The following is a 24,842-nucleotide window of genomic DNA, read 5'->3' as shown; positions in this document are numbered from 1 at the left end:
GTGTCATACATTGAAAGAGACTTGTTTGCTTTACAAAATTGGTCATTGAGAGTAATTAAAATATACTAATTTAGAAAAGTCGACACATAAGAACTATTTTTCATTAATGTGTCTAAAATATAAATTTTGTATTTCTACATAGGAAGAAAAAACAGGTGTCAGAACAATTCGAATAGTATGATTCCAATTTTGTAAATTGAAACAATTACATGTGGTTTAGAACGACAGGAATGATCTACACCAAAACTAGGTGTTGATGGTTGTTGTCTGGGTGCATGAGCTCATGAGTGCTTTCCCATTTCTCCCTTTTTCTTCTCTTTCTCTAATGAACATGAATTGTTCTTGAAATAAAAACAAAATAAGGAATTTAAAAAATAAAAAATAATACTAAAATAAAACTCACAAAAATAATGCAACACTCATAAAAATACATCATGGATTTGATGTGTATGTATTTTCTTAGCTTACCTCCTGAGTTCTTTGAGTATCACCAGCCATTCCCTGTGCCTCATTTCCCAGTTATAGTTGACTCCAGTGCCCAAATGCTTCTTGGGAAGATGAGGAAGAAAGTCCTCAGAGATGGGAAGCAGAAGCTGGCCTGGGACCTGGGACAGCAGAGTTTACTTGGTCCCTTCCTTTTGGTGGTAGTGATACAAAGAGATAAAAAAAACTAAATCCTGTCTTCCTTTCAAAGCTTAACTTACACCAGACCCCTTTTTCTTTCCTGCTTATCTTTCTCCCTCTTTCCTTCCCTTCCTTTATTTTTCTCTTAGTAAATTTGAAGCTTCTTAGAAGAGGGGCCTTCTCTTAGCTTGCTATCATGGTGTTAGTCCAAGGTAGGTGCTCAATAAGGATTTGTTGAATAAAGGCCCAGAGATACTAAGCAATTTACCCAAGGTCACACAGTTGCTTAACAGCAAGTTCAGGAGTAGAAATCAGGCTAACTCAGAAATCCCACTGGCTATGGAAAGCATACGGTGCCAAATCAAAAGGAATGTTGGTGTCTCAGGTAGAGGGCGATGTTAGTAAACTGACAAGGACATGGTGATATACAGCATGTGCCACCAGGCTAGGGACGGAGACAAAGGGAGTGAAGGCAGGAATCAAGCTGATACACTTTGGTACATGTTTACTAAGGCTCTGTTTATTATACAGTTGCTCCTTCCTGGAATAATTTTAACCATTGTTTTCAACTTCTCATCGGTAAGAAGGTATATAGCTTTGTGAAAAGCGCAGGCACAACCAGCATTATATTTTTGTGGAGACCCTTTGTGAGAAATTTCCTCAGCAGAGGAAAACAAATAATCCATATACATTGAAATCACAATGAACTTGCTTCCATGAAAAGTCCCTGAGAGACAAAGCACCAAATGTGAAAGCAACAAGAGTACAGATGAGAGCTTTCTCCCCACTGAACTGCCTCTTCCATGAGGCAGCCTGTGCAGCCTCCAGGCCCAGGAGGTGAGGAAGAAAATCATTTTGTTGGGTAAAAGTATTCTGAGTAACTGCTTCCCTTGGAAATGGAAGAATTTCACTTTTCCATTTGACACATGGAGAAGACTCTGTTTTCAGTGAAGATACTGGAGTTAATCGTCCCAGGATAATGGCTACCTTTGACCAAAGACACAGCCCCAGGAGTTGTGGCTTCATTCTCTTCAAGTGTTGATCAAGTCTCAATCTTTGGGATGGTTGTGACATATTCTATTTCTGTAACTCCCTTTGAGAGAAGCGTCCTATATAATTTTGATCCACGTCTTGTAGTTGCTGCTGTTGGTGATTCGTATCTCCACTAGAACCATACTGGGCGGAATTGACCCTTGGCAAGCATCCCTTCATGACATGATGAATAGGAAAATAGAGGGGTGGAAAAAGGAGAAAGCAAGCAGGCAAAGGGGGAGCTAAGGGACAGCACTGGGTTGATGGAGCCATGAGGAATCAGGATCCCTCGACAGTCTGACCCTCACATGCCTTTGCACCTGCATCCAACTTATTTTATGAAAGCCATGTTGTTTTGAAAACCTCTTAGTACCTGGATTAGAGACCTGAAAGCACCCCACGCATGCCAGTAATTTGACCTCCCTTCAAAACAATTTTTTTTTGTTGTTGTTGCGGTACGTGGGCCTCTCACTGTTGTGGCCTCTCCCGTTGCGGAGCACAGGCTCTGGACACGCAGGCTCAGCGGCCATGGCTCATGGGCCCAACCGCTCCGCGGCATGTGGGATCTTCCCAGACCGGGGCACGAACCCACATCCCCTGCATTGGCAGGCGGACTCTCAACCACTGCGCCACCAGGGGAGCCCCAAAGCAATATTTTTAAAGAACTGCTTACCTTATATTTAACAGGATAAGGAAAACACTGAGTTTCTGGAAATAAAAGTTGTAGTCACGGGCCAATTTCCTTACTAATTCACTTCCACTGACTAACATAGGATCAATGTGCTGAAAAGAAATTCAGCATAAAGTGTCCTACCTTTCTGTTCTCGTCCTCTTTTCCGTTTCCTTTTGTAGTGATTTTTTTGAAACTGACCTCTTTCTGGAGGAGTGTTAGTGTTTAAAATTTAGATAAATACAGCACTTGTTCCTGAGAGTAGCACTGTGTTAGTGAGGATGTAGATAAATTGGAACCCTTGTGCCTTGCTGGTGAGAACTGTAAAATGGTGCAGCCTCTGTGGAAAGCAGGTTGGCGGATCCTCAAAAAGTGAAACATAGAACTACCATATGGCCCAGTGGAACATACCTATGTTCCACTCCTAGGTATATATCCAAAATAATTAAAAGCTGGGACTTGAAGAGATACTTGCACAACAATGTTACTAGCACCGTCATTCTTTTTTATATATCTATATTATTTATTTATTTTTGGCTGCGTTGGGTCTTTGTTGCTGTGCGCAGGCTTTCTCTAGTTGCGGTGAGTGGAGGCTACTCTCCGTTGCGGTGCATGGGCTTCTCATTGCCGTGGCTTCTCCTGTTGCAGAGCATGGGCTCTAGGTGTGTGGGCTTCAGTAGCTGTGGTACGCAGGCTCAGTAGTTGCAGCTCGCGGGCTCCAGAGCGCAGGCTCAGTAGTTGTGGCGCACGGACTTAGTTGCTCCGTGGCATGTGGGATCTTCCCAGACCAGGGATTGAACCCATGTCCCCTGCATTGGTAGGCAGATTCTTAACCACTGCACCACCAGGGAAGTCCCAATAGCACCATCATTCTTTTTTTTTCCTGCGTTGGGTCTTCGCTGCTGCGCGTGGGCTTTCTTTAGTTGAGGCGAGCGGGGGCTACTCTTCATTGCGGTGCACGGGTTTCTCATTGCAGTGGCTTCTCTTGTTGTGGAGCTCTAGGTACGTGGGCCCCAGTAATTGTGGCACGTGGGCTCAGCAGTTGTGGCTCACGGGCTCTAGAGCGCAGGCTCAGTCGTTACGGCACATGGGCTTAGTCGCTCTGTGGCATGTGGAGTCCTCCAGGACTAGGGATTGAACCCATGTCCCCTGCATTGGCAGGCGGATTCCCAACCACTGTGCCACCAGGGAAGTCCCAATAGCACCATAATTCTTAATAGCCAAAAGGTGGAAAATATTAACAGATGAATGAGTATACAAAATGTGGCATATACACACAATGGAATACTCTTCAGCCACAAAAAGAAATGAAATTTTGATGTACCCTACAACATAGATGGTCCTTGTAAACATTATGCTTAGTGAAATAGGCTAGATACCAAAGGACATATATTGTATGAATCCACTTGTATGAGGTATCTAGAACAGGCAAACTCATAGAGACAGAAAGTAGAAAAGTTCCAGGAGCTGGAGGGAGGGGGAAGGGGAAGTTATAGTTCAGGGGCTACAGGGATTGTACCCATAGAGATGGGTTTGTACAGGGAGATGGGTTTGATGAAAACAGTTTGGGTAGAGATAGTGGTGATAGGTACATGGCATAGTGAATATATTTAATGGCATTGAATTGTACACTAACAAATGGTTAAAATGATAAACTTTATGTTCTGTACAACTTGCCACAAAAATGTAGCATATGCATAAAAAAAGTCACTCTTTTGAGGGAATAGAGTTCATAAGCTCATCAGTTATTGCCATATTGGTTAAAGAATAGTCTTCTTGAAGTTCTATTAGACATGGCTTCCCTTCCTAAATTCAAAGTCATTAATGTATTGTAACTCAGTGTAACAAATCCTTGTTGAGTACCTACTCTGTACAAGGCAGTGTCTCTGCTCCCAATTAATTCATTAAAGGACTTGTGGAGGGGAAATAAGAATATTAACAAAGAACCATGGAAAGGGAAGGCTATATCCAGTTCTGGGATAGAACTGGTTCAAGGAATCATATACGTTTTGACAAGAGCTTGGTCTTGAATGGTAGATAAGACTTCACTATGCAGAGGTGAGTGAGTGGGGAGAGCATTCCAGTCTAGAGAGAGCAAACAACGTGAGTGGAGATTCCAAGGCAGGGAAACGCAAGCATATCTGGGGAACAGGAAGTACTCAGCGTGATATAGGTTAGGATATGCTGAGGGAGAACGAGACGGCAAGGCTGTAAAGGTGGCCTGTTGTAGAGAACTTGCAAGGCTGGGCTGGGGGCAACATACATCATTTGGAAGCCAACTGTGAAGAGATATGATTGGAGCTGCATTTCTGCAGGATTCGTCTGGTTTCAGCGTGGGAGTTCAGGCAAGGAGCTCAAATAAGGTGGTGGCAGCAGACACAGTCCAGCCCAGAGCAAGATGAGGAATGTTCCTCAGAGGAGAACCTCTTTGGGTGGGGGGTGGAGAAAAGGAAATAGGCAAGTATGGAGAGGAAGGCATTTGAGGAGAGAGGTCGGAGAATTCAATTTCCCACACTGGTCTGCAAGAGGCCTCACATAGTGAAAGCACCACAGATTCATACTTGTGAATCCTAGCAAGGCCTTCCCCACCCGGCTCTCTCTCATTCTCTGCAGGAGATATTTCAAGCCTTCTCCACTTTCCTCAGATTTCCTCCTGTCCCGCCATCTTCCTCCTCATTCTCAGCTTCCGACTTTGCCAAGAATCACTGATATCATCAAATCAGAATCCTGTCAGCTTCTTGCTATCCTAGCAGCAAACTGACTTGCCTCTGAACCTGCTCTCTTCTCCTTTCCTCCTCCTGCTCTATGCACTGAGCTCTACCCACCTCCTTTGGAACCTGGAATGATCAGTGATCCCCTCTCCTATAATGCCAACCTTCGCCTCTCCATTGGATCCTTCCCATAGAGACTTTTTTTTTTTTTAACATCTTTATTGGAGTATAATTGCTTTACAATGGTGTGTTAGTTTCTGCTTTATAACAAAGTGAAGCAGTTATACATATACATATGTCCCCATATCTCTTCCCTCTCGCGTCTCCCTCCCTCCCACCCTCCCTATCCCACCCCTCTAGGTGGTCACAAAGCACAGAGCTGATCTCTCTGTGCTATGCGGCTGCTTCCCACTAGCTATTTTACATTTGGTAATGTATATATGTCCATGCCACTCTTTCGCTTTGTCACAGCTTACCCTTCCCCCTCCCCATATCCTCAAGTCCATTCTCTAGTATGTCTGTGTCTTTATTCCCATCTTACCCCTAGGTTCTTCATGACCTTTTTTTTTTTTCTTAGATTCCATACATATGTGTTAGCATACGGTATTTGTTTTTCTCTTTCTGACCCATAGACTTTTAAATGCTCAAATCTCTCTTCTTAAAAGCAAATCTCTCTCTTCTTGAAAAATGAAGGCATTGGCACTTGTCCTTTCCAGATACTGCTGCTTCTTGCTTCCCCACTCCAGCCAATCTTGTTGAAAAAATGGTTGGCGCTGTACACTCATGGTGAGGTAATCTCACTCTCCTTTCTCACTTCCAGCTCACTCCTCACTCATCACCTGGCTTCCACCTCCATCCCTCCACTCAAACTGCTGCTACAAACGTCACTAACAACCTCTTAGTAACTGTCAAAAGAACATTGATCAGTTCTATTCTTACTTGACTAATCTTGTTTTTTTTTTTTAAGATTTATTGAGATATAATCTACACACCATATAATACACCCATTTAAAAAGGTACAATTAGTATATTCACATTTTAGTATATTCACAGAGTTGTGTAACTATCACCACAATCAATTTTTTTCAGTTATCACCTATGTATTTTTTTTTATTGTGGTAAAATACACAAAACATAACATTTACCATCTTAGCCTTTTTTTTTTTTTTGGCTGCATTGGGTCTTCATTGCTGCACGGAGGCTTTTCTCTAGTTGCGGCGAGCAGGGGCTGCTCTTCGTTGCAGTGCATGGGCTTCTCACTGAGGTGGCTTCTCTCGTTGCAGAGCATGGGCTCGAGGCATGCGGGCTTCAACAGTTGTGACACGTGGGCTCAGTAGTTGTGGCTCGCGGGCTCTAGAGCGCAGGCTCAGTCGTTGTGGTACAACGGGCTTCATTGCACCACGGCATTTGGGATCTTCCCAGACCAGGGACCGAACCCGTGTTCCCTGCACTGGCAGGCGGATTCTTAATCACTGCGCCACCAGGAAAGTCTCTTCTTAGCCATTTTTAAGTATACAGTTTAGTATGTTAAGTACATTCACATTGTTATGCAACCATCATCATCATCTATCTTCAGAACTCTTTTCATCTTGCAAAACTGAAACTCTATACCCATGAATAAATAGCTCCCTACTTCTTCTCAACCTCTGGCAGCTACCATTCTACTTTCTGTTCCGATGAATTTGACTACTCTAGGTGACTCATGTAAGTGGAATCATACAGTATTTGTCCTTTTGTGATTGGCTTATTGCACAGCAGAATGTCCTCAAGCTTCATATATGTTGTAGCATCTGTCAGAATTGCCTTCCTTGTTAAGGCTGAATAATATTCCATTGCATATATATATCACATTTTGTTCATCCATTTATCCATCTATGGACTCTTGGCTTGTTTCCACCTTTTTTTTTTTTTTTGCGGCACACGGGCCTCTCTCACTGATGTAGCCTCTCCCGTTGCGGAGCACAGGCTCCGGACGCGCAGGCTCAGCGGCCATGGCTCACGGGCCCAGCCGCTCTGCGGCATGCGGGATCCTCCCGGACCGGGGCACGAACCTGCGTCCCCTGCATCGGCAGGCGGACTCTCAACCACTGCGCCACCAGGGAAGCCCTGTTTTCACCTTTTGACTATTGTGACTCCTTGCTGCTATTAACACTGGTGTACAGGTATCTCTTTGAGTCCTGGCTTTCAATTCTTTGGGGTATACATGGAGAAGTGGAATTACTGGATCATAGGTAATTATATTTTTAATATTTTGAGGAATTGCCATAGTGTTTTCCATAGCAGCTGTACCATTTTACCTTTTTTTTTTTTTTTTTTTTTTTTTTTGTGGTACGCTGGCCTCTCACTGTGTGGCCTCTCCCGCCGGGGAGCACAGGCTCTGGACATGCAGGCCCAGCGGCCATGGCTCACGGGCCCAGCCGCTCTGCGGCATGTGGGATCTTCCCGGACCAGGGCATGAACCCGTGTCCCCTGCATCGGCAGGCGGACCCCCAACCACTGCGCTACCAGGGAAGCCCCCATTTTATATTGTATTCAGCAGTGCGAAAGGGTTCAATTTCTCCACATCCTCACCAACACTTTTTTTTTTTATAGTAGTCATCCTAATAGGTGGAAGCTTGTATCTCATTGTGGTTTTTTTTTTTATTTTTTATTTTTTATTTTTTTAATTTTTTTTTTTTTTTTTTAAATTTATTTATTTATTTATTTATTTATTTATGGCTGTGCTGGGTCTTCGCTTCTGTGCGTGGGCTTTCTCTAGTTGCGGCGAGCGGGGGCCACTCCTCATCGCGGTGCGCGGGCCTCTCACTGTTGTGGCCTCTCTTGTTGCGGAGCACAAGCTCCAGACGCGCAGGCTCAGTAGTTGTGGCTCACGGGCCTAGTTGCTCCGCGGCATGTGGGATCTTCCCCAACCAGGGCTCGAACCCGTGTCCCCTGCATTGGCAGGCAGATTCTCAACCACTGCACCACCAGGGAAGCCCTCATTGTGGTTTTGATTTGCATTTCCCTAATGGCGAATGAAATATCTTTTCATGTGCTTATTGGTCATTTGTATATCCTCTTTGGAGAAATGTCTGTTCAAGTCCTTTGCCCATGTTTGAATTGTGTTGTCTGAGGTATTTCTGTTGTTGAGTTGTAGGAGTTCTTTATATATTCTGGATATTAATCACCATAATCAGTTTTATAACATTTTCATCACCTCAAAAGGAAACCTCACACCCTTTAACTGTCACCCTAAATCCCCCCATCCCCTACTCTTGGGTTTTTGACAGCAGTGTTACTCTTTTCTTGCAGAACTCTCTTGCCTTGGCTTCTAGAAAATTACCCTTTTCTGGTTTCTTCCTACTTCTCCAGTTGTACATTTGCTCCATTTCCCCTGCCATCAGTTAAACTTCGACATGCTTCAGAATTCCATCCTTGACCCCTTCTCATCACACTCTACACTCTCCCTGGGTGGTCTCATTTATTTCCATGATTTCTGTGGTGATTCTCGAATTTCTACTTCCGTCCTGCTTAAGACTGCTTAAGAGCACATCCAATCCGTCTCCGCTTCCTGCTGCCTCTCTTTCACAACTCTAAATCCATTGGCTTCTCATCATCTCCACTGCCACTCTCCGATTTCCAACCACCACCATCCATCATCTCTTGCCTGAATTACCTCAAAGCCTCCTAACTGGTCTCCCTACCTCCAAACTTGCCTCTCTCAAATACACATAGTTTTCCCGAGAGATTTTCTACAGTGTGAATCTGATCATGGTGTCCCACACTTAACAACTGGTTTTCCAGTCACTTCAACGTGACTCCTCTTGCCCCAGGGTCACCATGCATGCTGCTCCTTCTGTTTGAATGTTCCTCTAAAGCCCCCTCCACACACCTGGTTGACTTGCCCCTCCTGTGTCAGCTTAGACGTCACTTCTTCCAGTGGGCTTTGCTCTGCTTCCCTAAGCAGGGTGGGTAGCCCATGCAGCTGTTCCCAAGTGCCTTGTGGCTCTGCTCACACCTTAATTACCCATTCACATTTCTGTGTCTCCCACCAGCATGCAAGCTCCCTGTGTGTTTGCTTGGCACACAGTAGACCCTCAATATACATTTGCTATATGAATTTGTGATAACTGTTTTCTAGCAGAGAATTGGGGACTATCACTCTGGAACCTGATGGAGAAGACAAGGTTGGAGATTTAAATGGAAACTTGTTGAGAGAGTAACATTGACATATATACACTACCAAATGTAAAATAGATAGCTAGTGGGAAGCAGCTGCATAGCACAGGGAGATAAGCTCTGTGCTTTGGGACCACCTAGAGGGGTGGGATAGGGAGCGGGGGGAGATGCAAGAGGGAGGGGATAGGGGGATATACGTATATGTATAGCTGAACACTTTGTTATACAGCAGAAACTAACACAACATTGTAAAGCAATTATACTCCAAAAAAGATGTTAAAATAAATAAATAAATAAAGCATTAAAAACGTCAAAAAAAATGGAAACGAGAATTAATTGCATGCAGGAGACAGTTGAAGCATTGAACTATATTTGATGTTTATTGAACGTGAATATATATCTTATTAAAAATAAGTATAGGGCTCCCCTGGTGGCGCAGTGGTTGAGAGTCTGCCTGCCGATGCAGGGTACACGGGTTCGTGCCCCGGTCCGGGAATATCCCACATGCCGCGGAGCGGCTGGGCCCGTGAGCCATGGCTGCTGAGCCTGCGCGTCCGGAGCCTGTGCTCCGCAACGGGAGAGGCCGCAACAGTGAGAAGCCCGCGTACCGCAAAAAAAAATAATAATAAGTATATACATATACTATTAGTATATATATTATTAGTATATAATGCATATACTATGCTTTAGTATAGTATAAGTATATACTATAAGTATATAGGTATTAAAATAAGTATATATATGTCCTTATCACAAATCTGAATATATACTTACTATATTCAGATTTTAAAGGCAATTTCAAAGAATTCTCATCTCTCTGCCTTTAAAAATTCAATATTTGTGTTTTTAAGACCAGAGGCATTAACAACTATTTGGGCGGCTCCAGTTGATCTCAGTTTTGAGTTGAACGGCACAGACTTGGTCAGTGCTGCAGCTTTAGTCCCTTCGCGTCTGCTGCATGCTCTGCTAAACCACCTCTACCTGTTGTCCTCTCTCTCTCTCCTAAGGCACCTCTGGCTTTTGGAGGGAATGGAGCAATTTTCAAGTTGAATACTCCCTGATTTCTTTGGATCACATGATCAGGAAACAGTTGAAGTTTTGGTTTCCAATTATTTCAAACTTACCCAAGGGTGAACTTCTTAAACACAATCAGGGACCTGATGAATAGACTTGGGACATAGTAATGACTGAGTATAATTTCCATAGAAGAATGTCTCCTTAAGCATCTAGCCCTAAGAAGTATGATGATGGTGTTGTTAAGCACTCATTATGTATATTTAGTCTCCATGACTCATTTAGGCTTCACAACAACCCAAAGAGGTAGATCTCATGATGTCCATTTTACAGATGCAGCTACTGACAGAGGTTATGTGGTTGCCCAAGGTTAATCAGCTTATGTAGTGAAGCCAGTATTCAACCCCAGGCTGGCCAGACTCAACGGCCAGGCTCATAAGACTTATATTCAGCTTTGTTCCTGAAGCAAAGCCGGGTGCTTGGTGTCTGAAGTCGGCACAGATAAAACCGTACAATGGCAAACACATGGAAAATATAACACGCTCCTAATTCACGATAGCTTTCTACTTCCGTCACTGCTTTTCATCTTTCTAAGAACCCCAGGTGTGCGAGGACAGGGCCATTATCCCCATTTCAGAGATGAAGGGATTGAGGCACAGGCAGGTTAAGCGACTTGCCCATTGTCTCACAGCAAGGCAGCGGCTCAGCTGATATTAGAACCCAGGTCTCCTGGCTTTTAGCTAAAAAGCTTTTTTCCATTACAGCACAACCTCGTGGCCTTCAGCTTTCAGACTCCGATTGAACAGCAGCATGTGAATTAACTGAGGTTACTATATTATCTCCTAAAACGATGGCTTCCCATTAAAAAAAAAAAATGAACAGCAAAAAATTCACCAATGGAACATGTGCAAAATACATTTTCCAAGGTTATTCTTACCCATAGCTGTCTTAAAAAAATTATTATTCTCCATTTGGGCTTTTGGTCCATGATGCCAGGGTGTGGGTAGTTAAATGGTAATTTAAAAATTTAAACAAACAATTTTCAGAATTGATTTCTGGTTAATAGGCCTGATTTGGGAAGTTGGTGGATTTGGAAGATGCATGTTAAAAGGAACTGAGAAATTGGTTGACCAGCACAGTTACGGAATTTAAAGATGTTGATTTGGATATGAACAACCCAAAGAGTTCTAGCAGCAGTTGGGTTTGGTGGCCCGACAGGACAGCATGATCAGCTATGTGTTGGTAATGTGGCTTTCAAGGTACATGCATGCATGATGGGTTGTAATGGGGTTAACAGCCGTTATTTGGTTATAAAGTACTACATATGCACACTTAGCACACTTGTTGGGATTTGTTTTGGCTTTACCTGTAAAATATTTTTGTTTGTGGAAAATATGTCTTTAAAACACCTACAGATATATGTATTAGGTTGTAATTCAACAGCTATTGATCGGGGCCCTACTCTGTTCGAAATGAGGTGCCTGCTAGGTCCTGAATCAGGATTTTTGATGCTACCTGAGTCTGTGAGCCTCAAGGATGCAGGAGTGGTCCTGTGGCTGCCTGTGTCCCATCCTGCCCTCTGCTCTTCGGGGGAGCCCAAGTCCTCATTTCATCCATTCAGGTGCTTGGGGGATTCCCAGTTTCTGAGCTCCCAGCAATCCAAGAAGCAGATGTTGTGAGGAGGAAGCCCCACCTACCTTTCAGCTTTGTTCCCAGGCCAACTAAAACCAGAGAAGTCTTTCTATTTTGAGAAAAGCAATTTATTCTGGACTCATGTTTTCTCCCACACTTGGGTAGGTGAGATAATCTGAATACAGTTTTATCAGCCTTAACTCTTGAATTCTTGGCTGCTATACTTAAAAAAAACCTCAAAGAGGCATAAACCTTCCATTTCCATACCAAAGAGCACTAGGCTCTTCTTGGAAAACTTTATCTCTTTAGTGGCAGTGCTTGTCTCATATTCTGTCACAGGATGGTGAGAAAATCAGCTATAAGAAGGGGAAATACTGCGCTGGCAGAAACTTAAAACTAACTCGCTGATAACAATGAAGCAGTAAGCATATGTTCTTTTCTCCCCTCTTTCTTAAGCAAATATGTTGAGAAGAAAAAATATCTTAACATAAAACAATCTTTCACATCTCCACACAAGAAGACTCAAAAATGTATAGCCTTGACTTCATAATTTATAGATTCAGAGCTGCTTTTGTTTTCAAGCTTTTGCTTAAGTTCTTAAGGAATGCCTCTCAAGACGGATTAAAATACAAAAACAAGAAAAATTAAAAGGTGCATATGAGAAAGTAGAACACAAACCGGGGTTCATCTCCAACCAGAAGTACACGGGTTTTTGTGTGTGGTGGAAGTTTTATGGATGCTCTGAAGGTCACACAGATGTTGAGGGAACAATTACAATTTCACATCTGTGCTTATGTGCTCTATGATAAATCACATTTATCTCTCCAAACATTTCAGCCACTTGTTATCATTTTTCAATTATTTTTACTCTGTTCTAGGGGGCTTTCTCAGGGATAATTTGTCTCTTAAATCTCCTGTTTTTTATTTGCCCCCAGTGAGAGAAGCAGGAAGTACACAGCAGATCTTGGAAAGGAAGAAGTTGGCTGTTCCCCACAAAACTCTGAGTTGCTCTTAACCCCTCTCCCCGCAAGAGATTTTTTTTTAATTTAATGAAAGAATGGCCAAAAATTGAATGAATCAAAGGACAGGAATATAAGTTTAAAAACCAGGGAACCTTCCAGAAGAAAATAGTTTATACTTAGGGAAGAATCCAATATGCCCCCCCAACCCCAAAATACAATAAAACAAAATCACATAAGAGTTTATTTAAGATTTATATTTATGATTTTCTATAGATTCACAAGATTTAATTTCTATTTTAAAATATTTAAACAAAACTCTTTCCTTTCCCTTTGATTTGTGAATATCAATATTGTCACACTTAATATGTAGCAGATTAGCCAACTTTATTGAAAGTGGTAAAGTAAGGATAAAAGTAGGACCTCCACAGGGCTGTTGTGAGGCTTAAAATATGTAAAATGTTCATAACAGGGGAGCACAGAGTAAAATGTTTAATATTTGTTTATTATTATCATTATTATTATTACTTATAAGTGTATCTCTATATTTATTTTCCACACAATTGGGATCAAGTTATACATACTCTTTTGTCACCTACTATTTTTTAAACATAATAGCTTTCAGACACCTTTCCTTGTTAGTAACTATAAATTCATATTTTTTAAAAAAGAAAGAACAAAGAAGAAATCGGACTATATTGGATATTTGTTGGACTCAATCAGTCTTGAAAATAAATGCCACAAACCAGGTCCTTCTCCTGTAGATTCCCATCACACGATTCAGTATTGTTAAAGAGAGCAAAGTAAATAACATCCAGGTCTGTGAGCTGACTTGGCAGCCAGACCCCAAGCAAGCAGAGGGCAGTTGGTCTCCAAGAGCGTCCAAGGGGCTCATATGCATTAGGGCGGGTTCAAACGCCCCCTGGAAGTCTAGTCATGTCCTAGGGTGATAACATGGTAGAATTACTTCTTAAGCAGAATCAATGCTTTATTATTGTTTGGGGACTTGAATGCCCAGCTGAAGTTTCATCTCCAGTTATAAGCTGATTCTGAGTTGTGGAACCAACATAGTCTGAAAGTCGGCTGGCCCTGCTGCCTGTCTAGCCCTTGACACGGGTTTTGATCCGAAAGGGCTTCTGGAGGGAGCTCACGGTGAGGAGAAAGGGCACAGACTTCATGCTTGGTGGTAGCCACCTTCTGCAGTGGGTTGAATGGTGTCCCCCCAAAGTTAGTTCATGTCCACCTGGAACCCATGAATGCGACATTTTTAGGAAATAGAGTCTTTGCAGATATAATCAAGTTAAAACAAGGTCATACCAGATTAGGTTGGGCCCTGAATCCAGAAGAGGGGAATTTGGACACAAGGAGAATACCACGTGAGAATGGAGGCAGAGGTTGGAATTACGTTGCCACAAACCAAGGAATGCCAGGAATTACTGGCAACCACCTGAAGCTAGGAGAGAGGCAGTGAACAGATTCCCCCTCTGAGCCAAGAAGGAACCAACCATGCTACACCTTGATTTAGGATATCTGGCCTTCAGAACTGCAAGAGAATGAATTTTCGTTGTTTTAAGCCACCAAATTTATGGTAATTTGTTATAGCAGCCCTCTGAAACTAACACACCTTCTGATGAATATATGCAGACCAAAATGGAAATATGAAAAGTATACACCCAGAATAGATAGACAAATAAGAAAGGAAGGAAGGAAAGGAAAAAAGAAGGAAAGGTAGAGAAAGAATAAGTGTCTGGCTGGCCAATACTGTTTAATCAGAGGATGTCAGCTATCGCTTTGTTAAGGTGCTGAGTCTCATTAGCTCATCTAAGAATCTGGCCCTGAATCCACAGCTGATAGAACATACACACGGATGGAAACACTAGCCAGTGATAGTCAACATATCTGTATCTGTAAGCAGCGTGCTACTTAGATGCCATGTGGACGTCACTGTTACATTATTCACCCATGGTCCCCTCTCTTGAAGACCCAGGCCCAAGTCTAGTGGGCAGGAGGAGGATTTGAGTGTCCCGCAAGGTGCTGATTCTAAAATTACACGAAGCTATTCTCTTTTACGCAAACCTCCGTGACCTGACTGCTGGCGAGTGTGTTCTGGGGGACCTCAGCCGTCTTCGATGTGAGCCCTGCTGCTGATGCACGGAACCTGGGTGCGTGTAACTCATCCTTGCATAAGAACAGTTTAACCCCTGTTAGTTTATTCCCTGCAGTCCTAGGATTTAAATGTATTTGAATGAACCCCAGCCAGGGTCAAATGATCACACTGAAAGAGAAAGAGGTTTTGCTAAATGAATTTTGAAGTGTCTTTGCTTTACAATGAGGGTCACTGACTGTATTATCTTGCTAGTGCTACCATGACAAAATACCACAAACTGGGAGGCTTCAACAACAGAAATGTACTGTCTCACAGTTCTGGAGGCCAGAGTCTGAAATCAAGGTGTTGACAGGGTTGGTTCCTTCTGAGGGCTGTGAGGAAGAATCTGTTCCAGGCCTCTCTCCTTGGCTTATCGATGGCCATCTTCTCCCTGTGTCTCTTCATATAATCTTCCCTCTGTGCATGTCTGTCTCTGTGTCCAAATTTCCCCTTTTATAATGATACCCATCATATTGGATTAGGGTTCACCTTAATGACCTCACTTTAACTTGGTTACTTGTGTAAAGACCCTATCTCCCGGGCTTCCCTAGTGGCGCAGTGGTTAAGAAACCGCCTGCCAATGCCTGGGACACAGGTTTGAGCCCTTGTCCGGGAAGATCCCACATGCCGCAGAGCAACTAAGCCCGTGGCCACAACTGCTGAGCCTGCACTCTAGGGCCCGTGAGCCACAACTACTGAAGCCCGCACACCTAGAGCCCGTGCTCCGCAACAAGAGAAGCCACCGCCATGAGAAGCCTGCGTACTGCAATGAAGAGTAGCCCCTGCTCGCCGTAACTAGAGAAAGCCTGCACGCAGCAACAAAGACCCAAGGCAGCCAAAAATAAATAAATAAATAAATTTATTAAAAAAAAAAAAAAAAAAAAAGAAGACCCTATCTCCAGTTAAAGACTCATTCTGAGATCCTGAGGGTGGGCTCCAACATATCTGTTTTTTTGGGGGGTTGGATTTCAATTCAACCCGTAACACTAACCAAGCCAAGCTAAGAGCCTGGACTCTGAGCCTCACTGCCCAAGTTCACAACCTGACGCTGCTCTTTCCTCTGCACCTTGAGGCAAGTCATTTCACTGGGTCTCCGTTTCCTCACTGTAGATGGGAATGTTAGTAACAGAACCTCCCTCTTAGGGTGGCTGTGAAACCGTACACATGACTGTGCTTGTCACATGCTTGGCACAGTGCTGGTAGCTAGTAAACACCCAATAAATAGATAGCATTAGAGGCAGACCGTGTTTTATGGCACTTCATTGTGTTCTGCACGTATTGGAATTTTTTACAAATTGAAGGTTTGTGGCAACCTGCATTGTCAGGTGATGGTTAGGACTTTTAGCAATAAAGTATTTTAAAATTAAGGTATGTACATTTTTTTTTTTTTTTAGACACAATGCTATTGCAACCTTATAGACCACAGTGTAACAGAAACACAACTTTTATCTGCACTGGGAAACCAAGAAATTCACGGAACTTGCTTTATTGTGATATTTGCTTGATTACAGTGGTCTGGAGCCAAACCCGCCATATCTCAGATCTGCCTGTACTATTATAAGGCAGGTGACGGACTGGTCTGAGGAGCAAGACATCAGGATGATGGTACTGGGCCAGCCTGATGCAAGCCGACCTACTGTGTGACTGGCGATTTCCTAAGAGGATGGACCTGCAGTGTCATCATATCCTGGGGCTCTCATGGCCCCAAGCCCTCCTCCCCTCCACCACCACCCCGCCCCCGTGCTGTCTGTGTTTCTGGAAGAATCCAGCAAACATTCATACTCACGTCTCTGAAGGTTTGACTGGAGTCCATGTCTAGGCTTTGGGCTGCCATTGGCTGCCTCGAAGAACTAAAATCCCCATCAGAGTCAACAGGTTCTTTGGAGAAATAGTTATGTGTGTGCTTCTGTTCCTCTTCCTTCTCCAGAAAATGGCAGGTGCCCTGCATGGAAGTTAGAAGAGCCTTTTCTACATTGCAGCCCCACAAGGGACTCACTCCACTTGCCACTCCTCCATTTCTTTAACAATATATATAAACAGATAACACTTTAGATGCCAGGAAATGATGTGACCTAGAAAGTGAGATGACAGATAAAATGAGGGAAGGATCTCCAGGAACACAATCTTGTCGAGGTGGATCTTGTCAGAGCAGATTTTCTGTGACCATAATAAAGGCTTTTAACATGAGCTGGGTTGCCTCATTTCCGAGGAGTAGGAGCTACAGAGATTCTTTTTTTTTTTTTTTTTTTGGGGTACGCGGGCCTCTCACTGCCGTGGCCTCTCCCGCTGCGGAGCACAGGCTCCGGACGCGCAGGCTCAGCGGCCATGGCTCACAGGCCCAGCCGCTCCGCGGCATGTGGGATCTTCCCGGACCGGGGCACAAACCCGTGTCCCCTGCATCGGCAGGCGGACTCTCAACCACTGCGCCACCAGGGAAGCCCTAGAGAGATTCTTAAAAAGGAAAAATAAATATTGCTCTAATTGGAGCCAGAGGTGAGGGAGGGTGGGACAATGAGTGAGCAAAGACTATTTATGTTGCAAAAAGGGAAGCATTAGAAACGATTTAGCTGAGAAATTCAGGAAGATGAAGGGCTTGGTTCAAAACCAAAGCAGACCCTCTTGTTTGAGAAGAAAGGACAGAGTCTAGGAATGAAGAGGAAGATTCAAATTACAGGGCAGTGAATATAAGCTAAATGAAAAGAGAAACCACTGTTTCCTGTATGTATTAAAACTGGGAAATTCAGTGTTAGGACAGGTATGCTGGCTGTATCTCAAAAGACTTGGGAAAATTTCTTGCTAATGAAAAATGTTCATGGTTGGTCAAGATTAGATAACAGTGACTTGAGCAGAGACTGGGGGATATTTACAAAGATCATTATAGACAATAGTGTCCCCAAACTGACACTAGAAATTTCTAGAAAGTTGATCCAATGTCCTATATTTTCCTTTTGTATTTCTCCATTAGTGACTGGCTCATTGGTCATGGTTACCTTTTTTTTTTTGAGCAGATAGTTTACATGTTTTTTATACTTTACATGTTTATTTATACATAAACATTTACATTTATTTATACATACATACTTTACATATAAAAAGGTTACCCGTGACCCCCTTTTACAGCTGAGGATACTGAGGCTTACAGACCCAAAATGAGTTACTCAAGGTCATTGGAAGGCAGAACTGAGATTCACACCCAGGTCTGCCTTAAGTATGAATGAGCACAATTTCTCAGTACATTTTATGGGACTCAGAGAACTTGAGACATGAAGTAGAAATTAAAAACCATACAATCTGACCACCTTTTCTCTTACGCTTACAAATGAAGATACTAGGTCCAAAGGTGGGGAGGGATTTGTCCAAGGTCCCATAGGAGATGGCAGAGTAGAGAGTCATTTGCTAGATAAATTAATTCATGAATCTATGGGATTTCTGTAGCATTAGAAGAAAGATATTGGTGCACCTCACAACTCCAAGTTCCCTCAAAATATCTAGGTATTTTTACACATTACTGTATATAAACAACAAGGACCTACTGTATAGCACAGGGAACTATATTCAATATCTTGTAATAACCTGTAATGAAAAAGAATATATATGTGTGTATATATATATATGTATATATATATATATATATATAAAACTGAATTACTTTGCTGTATACCTGAAACATTGTAAACCAACTATACTTCAATTAAAAAAAAACGGGTATTTTTACACTTCACATGTCTTGTACAATCCACATCTGGGCAAACAAAGTATATGCTCCTTTTTTTCTTTTTGTGGTATGCGGGCCTCTCACTGTTGTGGCCTCTCCCGTTGCGGAGCACAGGCTCCAGACGCGCAGGCTCAACAGCCATGGCTCACGGGCCCAGCCGCTCCACGGCATGTGGGTTCTTCCCGGACCGGGGCACGAACCCGTGTCCCCTGCATCGGCAGGCGGACTCTCAACCACTGTGCCACCAGGGAAGCCCACTCCTATTTTTAACAAATCTCAAATAATAGCATTGGAGGAAGTAAAATTTTTCTTATTAACCTTTCTGCTTCTGCTTAGTCTCAGTTTACCAGGGTTCAACTTATATCAAGATTACTCTTGGGAGTAGAACCAGATTAATAATGGCATCTTTAGTCAAACAAAAGTGTGAATGATAGAAATTTTGAAAATGTTCAACAGTTGGAATCTCACTCAACCAACACTTGGTTACCAACGACTCTGTGTGTCCTGCTAGGTGGCGGGGATACTAAGTGGCATAGAAGAAGTTTTCAGTCTTCGAAGATCTTATAGCTTAATGGAGAGACAGACATACAAAGATATGTCATCACACGGTCTGAAAAGTGTTATAAAAGAAACAGAATATACACAGATAAGAATTTAACTCGGTAGAGGTCCTCAGGGAATCTGTCAAATTAATAATAAATATAATTCATAATTAGTACATCTGTGTTATAAATTAGTGTTCCAGAAGTTCTTCAACTGTATTTGAAAATTTGTGACCCACCCTACTCCAGTATGACCTCAACTTAACTAGTTACATCTGCAATGACCCTGTTTCCAAATAAGGTCATAGTCTGAAGTTCTGGGGTTAGGACTTCACATGAATTTGCGGGGCGGCGGGGGAACACAATTCAACCCATAGCACCCCAGTGTAGATTCAGATTTTCTCGAGTTTCTTCTTGCACCAACCATATCGCAGGACACTACCGTTTGGGCAGCCCATTCCCTTTGACTTCAGATAAATTTCAAAGGAAGTGATGAGGAAATGGGAATTTTGCATGTGATGGGTCACCCTTACAAGGCTTATCTTCTGTCCTTGGGTTACTGTAAACACACATCACGGGAATTAACAATATGAATTAATCTGCATAGTTACGGTAATCACGTTAGTTTGGAATTACTCAATGACACTTTTCCTTCCCTGCACAAAGAAAGAGTGCAGCCACCACTCTGCCCAGCCTGTCCAAAGAGACGCTGTTTCCAGAGTAGAATGCTGAGCAGCTTGGTTGAGGCACCAATATTCAGCTGCTTGTTTGCTTATCTCTCCTCTCTGCTTAGTCTGCTAGGGACTGACCCAAAGAGGTACTGATAAAACACCTTGGGGGATATGAGGAGGGGGAAGGGTAAGCTGTGACAAAGTGAGAGAGTGGCATGGACATATATATACACTACCAAACGTAAAATAGATTGCTAGTGGGAAGCAGCCGCATAGCACAGGGAGATCAGCTCGGTGCTTTGTGACCACCTAGAGGGGTGGGATAGGGAGGGTGGGAAGGAGACGCGAGAGGGAGGAGATATGGGGATATATGTATATGTATAGCTGATTCACTTTGTTATAAAGCAGAAACTAACACACCATTGTAAAGCAATTATACTCCAATAAAGATGTTAAAAAAAAAAACAAAACCCACCTTGTGGGGCCTGATAGCCTTTATGCCTTGCAAGAGCCTCAGGCAGACTGCAGGTAGCTGTTGTGGAAGGAGGCACAGCATGGCCAAATCATGAGGCCTTTTCAAGTGGCCCTTCAATGTGGTAGGGCTCCAGCAGCTCCTGCTCAGATGTCAAAGGCATGAGGACATCAGGTCCACGACGGTGTCTCAGAGAACGGGTTCTCTGTGAACCAGGAGCTCCCAAAACAGAGTAGCAGCTCTTCTCCCCACTCCTGATCAGCTCCGCTTGCTGCCTCTATTCGGCAAATAGTGTTTTGAAGGACTTTATGATGATCTCATAGCCATGTCTTGAAGTCTGTAAGACAAAATACTTCTGCTGGTACATTGTATGCAGTTGGGCAATTATTTGAGTAGTGTAAGCCAGAAATCTTCGCTTTCAATCACGATGCTTTTGCCCTGAGTTGTCTGGAGAGTGCCCAAGTCCTTAGCTCTCCACCCTCTGTTTCTGTTTTATAAACCGGAACACAAGCGGCATTACATGGGGAATAGAGAAGCCGGTTCCAAAAGGGTGGCCCACATATCAGGTGCTGGCACTGTCCATGAGAGTAGGCATTGACTGAGGGTTCCAGCCGTTCTTGTGAACATGAGGGAGGAAGTGGGACTTGCAGAATCTACTAAGAAACAGCAAAAGGACCCTGTCCAGTCTAGGCAGAAGGAAAGGAGGAAATAAAAGTCTGCATGGATACAAGAGATTGTATAAAAGAAGTCGGGCACGCCGGCAGTCTCTGGAGTCCCGTGGTGCTCTCCACTCCTTGCTGATTTATCCCAGGCCTCTTCTTACATCTGCGTGTTCCAGATGGCCCGTGCTCATTTTAGCGTCACAGGAACTGAGGTCCACAAAACGCCAGTGGCCCAGAGTTACACAGCTAGTTAGCAACCACATCAAACACCCCTGAAAACTCAAGCAGGATGAAGACCATGTCAATATGACTCTCCAAAGGTATCACTCAAGTGCTACCGAGGATGTTATCTGCCATGGTCTGTCTGTTTGTGTCCCCTCCAAACTCCTATGTTGAAATCCTAACCCCCAAAGATGATGGTATTAAAAGGTGGGACTTTAGGAGGTGTTTAAGTCGTGAGGTGGAGCCCTCATGAATGGAATTAATGTCTTATAAAAGAGGCTCCAGAGAGCTCCCTAGCCCCCTTCTACGTGAGGACTCAGGGAGGAGATGCCAGCGAGGAACCAGGAACCTTCACTAGTACTCGACCTTGCTGGCATCTTATCTTGGAGTCCTCAGCCTCCAGAACTGTGAGAGTAGATTGCTGTGGTACCCAGTCTGTGGTATTTTGTTGTAGCAGCCCAAATGGACTGTACAAATCCAGTACTGAATAAAGGGACCAGGAGAAGGATCGGTCCACACTGATCCTTGAGTGATTGGGGAAGACCTCAGAAACCAGCTGCTGTTTAAGAAGGGCTCTGAATGTCAGGTGGAATCGAGCATCTGTGATGAATGGGATCTGCAGGGGCTTGTTCATCTCTAAACATTTTTCAAGAGCCACTTAAAAGTCACAAATCCCTAACCATTTCCCAACAACCCACACAGAGACCTCTCAGCCTCCTATGCACATCTAAGAATAGCCCACTTGGCTGCAGTTGGCCTGAAATTCTTGCTTTTTGCGTCAAAACACTTGGCCACTATTTTCAGGCTGACACTCCCTTCTACAAATGAGAAGAGGTGCCACTGCTCATTGGAAGAGTTCTCACTTATTTGCTGCTGGCAAAGGAACGTGTCAGAACCTGGACAGTAAGTCAAAGAGTTTGCTGAGAGGAATCGCTTTGGTTCTCTGCCTGTGGGAGACTCTTGATTTCAGCGGCTCAAAACAGGCGGAAGCAGGATTAAAGGATTAAAAAAAAAAAACTTTTAGTTTATTTAGCTTCCAAGTAATCCAGAAATCTCCAAGGGGGCTTCTCCAACAAAAGGAATCCTCACTTATAAATGTGGAAACACCATTAATTTTGGGGAAAGCCCATTTCTGTACAACAGAAGACAGTATGAAAAAAGAAGGAGGCATACCCGGCCTCTCTTATTATAAATAAGTCACTTGGATGTGTTCTGACAAATAAATTTAGCTCAGTTTTAAATTCTATTTAAAAAGATTGGTTTTTGAAGGATTTACAATAAGCAGCCGAAGTGGTGGTTTCTAGATTGGTGGTCAAATGGATTGTTTAGTTCTGCATCAGATCTGTGCTTTCTTATCCTTCCAGAATTGCTAAAAGAGAGGGCTCTTCACGATTCTCCCTGCTTGAAGCAGGGTCGAGTCGTGGCTTTCGTGAGCCCTCAGCACTTTGGCCTTCGTGGGGCTCTTCCTCCATAAAAAAAAATTCTATTTCACCACTGCATTGGTATAAAGATGGCTATATTAAGTGTATATGTTAAGACATTTTCTTTAACCTAAAAATTCATATTTTTTCCTTCTGAAAAGAAATTAAAACATTTTTGTGTGCCCCCTGTTAGCTTCCTATGGCTGCCGTAACGAATTACCATAGAATTAGCAGCTTCAAATACCACAAATTTATCATCTTACGGTTCTGGAGGTCAGAAGCCCAAAATCTGTCTCACTGGGCTGAAATCAAGGTGTTGGCAGGTCTGGTTCCTCCCGGAGGCTCTAGGGGAGAATCACTTTCAGCCTTGTTGAGCTTCTAGAGGCTGCCCCCATTCCTTTGCTTGCGGTTCCTTCTTCTGTCCTCAAAGCCAGCAGATTCACATCTTCAGACCTCTCTCTGGCTTTCTGAACTCTGCTGCTCTCATCTCATCTCCTTCTCTGACCCTTTTCCTCCTGCTTCCCTCTGATAAGGACCCTTGTGATTATTTTGGGGCTACCCAGGTGATCCAGGATAAATTCCCCATCTCAAGATCCTTAGTGCAATTACATCTGCAAAGTCCCTTTTGCCATGTAATGTCCACGGGTTCTGGGAATTAGGATGTGGACATCTTGGGGGAGGACATTATTCAGCCCACCACAGTCCCTAAGTGTTGCGGGGCTGAGGCACCATGCCTCCCATGACTAGTGGATAAGTTGGTCCTGACTCAAAGTGCCACTCCAGGAAGTGTTTGCACCAGAATGTAAAATGCACTGCTTCCTTCATTGAGAAAGTCTTGTTCTGAAAGAACTGTGCTTCGTGACACAGTCTATTTCCCTTTCAGTGCAAGCTCTCTTAGCAGACCAGTAACGGACAGTTAGGGGACCGGCAGAACTGCAGTAAGTTGATGAGGTCTGTGTAAAATGGCTACAAGAATCTTTCCATTATTTCACTTGTTCTCTTTTTTGATGTTGGTTCGGGCTATTCTTGGGTGCTCCTATGAGCATGCTCTGTCTTCTCCAAAGCAGATTGTGTTGGTGATAACCCAGAAGGTTGAGGAGCCGGCCTGGTCTCTGGTCAGTGCTGGACACTCAGTGGGGCTTCCACGGAGGCTTGTTGAGTCGATGAATGGATGAGTGAATTAATTCAAATTTAATTGACTTCAAATATTGAATGACTCTGGGCCCACCAAATAAGTGGTCTGTTTATAAGTTGGTCAACAGTGGTCTTTAAAGAGAGTAAACAAATGAAAAGCTCTGAGCAAACGCCTTAGGAGCCCCGTGTGGTGGGAGAGGGCGATCTCGGTGATCTCCTGGTTCAGAATCCTCCGTGGGGTGGTGCCAATGTCCCTGCAGCTCCATCGTCTCCTGGGTTCTTTCTCCACATGCCCGGCAAGGGGCTCCCCAGATTCCCGAGGCGAGTGGTGGCGGCCTGGGAGGTGGTGGAGAGCAGGAAGCAGACGGCTCCACGGCGGTGGCGGTAACAAACGCGTAATTTTCTTCTCACTTCACTCGTCCCTCTCCATCTGACGTGGCAGGTGTGCTGAGAAGGAACGGTGTGTGAATCGATTTGGAGAGGTTCAGTGACACAATAGCGAGCCGGGGCCGCGCCCCGGGCCATTGATCGCCTCCAAATCAATTTGCACACCGCTCCCACGTAGGTCACCTGCCATTTCAGACAGGGAAGGGAACAGTGAAGTGAGAAGGAAATTACGCCGGGAAGTCTGGGGACCCTCTCTCAAGAACGTGGGGGTCAGCCTTCAGCTGCCCTCGCATCTGCAGGCTTTGGAGGGGATGCCGCTCCCAGCCCAGCGCAGGCCCCTCTCCGACTGGCTCACCTTCAGGGAGGGGAGGCGGGAAGGCTGTAGCAAAACAGGGCCACTCTGAAAATCTATCAGCCTTGAGCTCACCTCTGGGGTTTGGGCTGCCACAGTCATAATCCTAAGAGCTATTTCAGAAAACCCAAATTGCCAACAGTAATAATCTCTCCGCCGCAGGACTGGTTTTCATTTGTGCCTCTCAATGCACTTTACAATTAATTCTCACTAACCTCTGCGTCCCACGAGCCAGGAGCCCAAGGGGAGCCCAAAGCAAGGCTTGGAAGCTTCATGGCTCCCCCATGGAGAGGGCAAAGGGCTTCCCCACTGGGAAGA

This window comes from Phocoena sinus, chromosome 13 (genome assembly GCF_008692025.1).
Source record: "Phocoena sinus isolate mPhoSin1 chromosome 13, mPhoSin1.pri, whole genome shotgun sequence".
In the NCBI taxonomy this organism is placed as follows: Eukaryota; Metazoa; Chordata; class Mammalia; order Artiodactyla; family Phocoenidae; genus Phocoena; species Phocoena sinus.
This window is presented reverse-complemented; position numbering follows the sequence as displayed.